Source organism: Etheostoma cragini, chromosome 5 (genome assembly GCF_013103735.1).
Source record: "Etheostoma cragini isolate CJK2018 chromosome 5, CSU_Ecrag_1.0, whole genome shotgun sequence".
Taxonomy (NCBI): domain Eukaryota; kingdom Metazoa; phylum Chordata; class Actinopteri; order Perciformes; family Percidae; genus Etheostoma; species Etheostoma cragini.
In genome coordinates this window covers 29,738,191-29,740,913 of record NC_048411.1, presented here as the reverse complement: position 1 = coordinate 29,740,913, position 2,723 = coordinate 29,738,191, and the positions used below count along the sequence as shown (strand labels likewise).

The 2,723-nt window shown below is 40.6% G+C and overlaps 1 protein-coding gene across 1 annotated transcript in view; it reads right to left on the bottom strand.

Moving 5' to 3' along the window:
• nkx6.3 (NK6 homeobox 3) overlaps positions 1-2,723 on the bottom strand; it is a 9,715-nt gene that overhangs the window by 303 nt on the left and 6,689 nt on the right. The window lies entirely within an intron of this gene.

Sequence of the window (2,723 nt, the reverse complement as noted above, 5' to 3'; positions counted from 1 at the left end):
TTAGGGGTTAGGGTTGGGGTATAGGGGTTAGGGTTGGGGTATAGAGTTGGGGTTGGGGGTTAGGGTTAGCTGCCTGGAAGGCGACTTTGGAGGCAAAAACCCCACAGAGTGAACGCTGTGCACGAACCTCCACTGCTGCATTCTGGGAAAGAACCTTCATAAATGCACCTGAACACACCTCCCTGTAAGACCAGCACGCCTAGAATGCACCTGAACACACCTCCCTGTAAGACCAGCACGCCTAGAATGCACCTGAACACACCTCCCTGTAAGACCAGCGCGCCCAGAATGCACCTGAACACACCTCCCTGTAAGACCAGCACACCCAGAATGAACCTGAACACACCTCCCTGTAAGACCAGCACGCCCAGAATGCACCTGAACACACCTCCCTGTAAGACTAGCACGCCCAGAATGAACCTGAACACACCTCCCTGTAAGACCAGCACGCCCAGAATGCACCTGAACACACCTCCCTGTAAGACCAGCACGCCCAGAATGCACCTGAACACACCTCCCTGTAAGACCAGACCAAATACGCTGCGCTGGGTGCCAAACAGGGTCCAACAAGGTAAATTAAGCTTAAAAAACTGCATATTTCCTCTTTAAACTATTTCACAACAAGGCTTCAAGTCAACATTTTAGAAACATAAGCACAAAATAATCACGAACAATTTCAACTATTCAAACAGAGAAATCATAAATAACTTCAGATAACTCTCTTTTTATTTATTAATTTGTATTAACAGCATCATGCAGTTTTTTTTTTTAATTCGGTCATTTTCTTGTTTTTGTTGTTTTTTTTACAAAATGTTGCGTATGATACACCAGTGTAACATTAAACAGGCCAGATGTGTAACCTATGAAAGTAAACTTCTTTAGCTTCATGTTTACAGCTGTTATTGAACCCTATGATGCTCTTTGGCCTCCAGCTCAACACTGTGCTTCTGAAGTGAAAAACCCATTTTCTCCGATTATCAGCCGAACAAGACAGACTGACTGACTACCTTGTTTCAACCCTCCTGTTGTCCTCAGGTCCAATCTGACCCCTTTAAAAAATGTCTATATCTGAAATATGAGTTTCTTTTTAACCAAATTACCACAAAAAATGGATCGGATTCCTTCCAACGCTCTTTGCAAATACAACTGATCACTTTCATTCCTCTCATCTTCATAATTTCTGATTTTTTAACTTGAACATTAGGTATATTTCTACATAAATGAGGGTTATTGACCATGAATTCCAAAAAGTAGTAAAACTAATAAGGTGGTGTTGGTGAAAACTAAAAAAAAAGTCTGAAAAAGGGACAAAAATTTCAAATTTGTGTCTGTTTTTGACCCGGGAGACAACACGAGGGTTAAGAAAAACACATTTTATTTGCTTATCGTGTGGAGAAACACTACACTACCCACAATCCTAAGCGTCAGCAGCAAATTCTCTGATTGGTGGGACTCGCTGTCACCATGGAAAGGCATTACGAGCCTTTAATGGCTATAGCAGGTGTCAAACTCGAGTTTCAAGTTTTTGTCTTTTATGACGTTTTGGGCGCTTTTTTCTATGATTGCTGAGGACGTTTTGGGGATTTTATGTGGATAAAACTTTAAGTGAGAAGACTATGTTAAATGTAATAATACAGTCCAAGATATTTGACTTTTTCGATAGATAAATAAATAAATATAAGCGGGTCTGGCCCCTGATATGATTCCCATCTTCCAGTGTTTCCCTAAGGGAAATTGAGTTTTCAGTTTTGTTCTTTAATTTTGTATTTTCTTAGTTTTTTTGTGCTAAATCAAATGTGCAATGGTCCCGATTCATCTCATAGCGGTTTGGCTTCGTTCCAGGCTTAAAAATCTCAATATGCTGTTTTTTATTAAACACCAGTGGAGACATTTAACCGTCCTGTTGTCCTCGGGGAACATTGGACCCATTTAAAAAAAAGTTTCTATATTAGAAAATGTGGGTTTCTTTCAAGCAAAATATAAAAAATAATTTAAAAAAACAACAGTCTTCACAAGTAAAATAAAGATCAGTTCAATACTCTTACTGAACATGGTTGTTTTATTTAACAACAAGTTATGGGATTTAAAAACAAAAAAAAGGTAAAGAACTTTGAAAAAAGTGACAGAAATGACAGAAAAAGCTTCAAAAATGTCGGGAAAAAAATAACAAACATCAAAGCAATTGGGGGAAAAAATGCTTTAAACATCAGGTGACAAAAACAGGAAGACGGGAAGACGAGACGAGGGTTTAATGAGATGAATCGCTCGGGGAACCGGAGCCGGTAAGAATCGGGCGCCGGATGTTGATCCGCGCGAGCGTTGTTTTTAAACGAATCACTTCATTACAGCATGCAGGTCTGCTGAGGAGCGCGCACGTGTGTGTGCGTGTGAGAGTGTGTGTGTGTGTGAGAGTGTATGTCTTTGTGTCTTCGTGTGTGTGAGAGAGTGTGTGTATGTGTATGTCTTTGTGAATGTATCCTAGTGTGTGCATGTGTGTGTGTCTTTGTGTGTGCGTGTGTGTGTGTGCGTGTATGTCTTTGTGTGTGCGTGTGTGTGTGTGCGTGTATGTCTTTGTGTGTGTGTTTGTGTCTTCGTGTGTGTGTGTGTGTCTGTGTGTGTGTATATGTATGTCTTCGTGTGTGTGGGTATGTCTTAGTGTGTGTGTGTGTGTGTGTGTATATGTCTTTGTGAGTGTGTGTGTGTATGTCTTTGTGTGTGTGTAT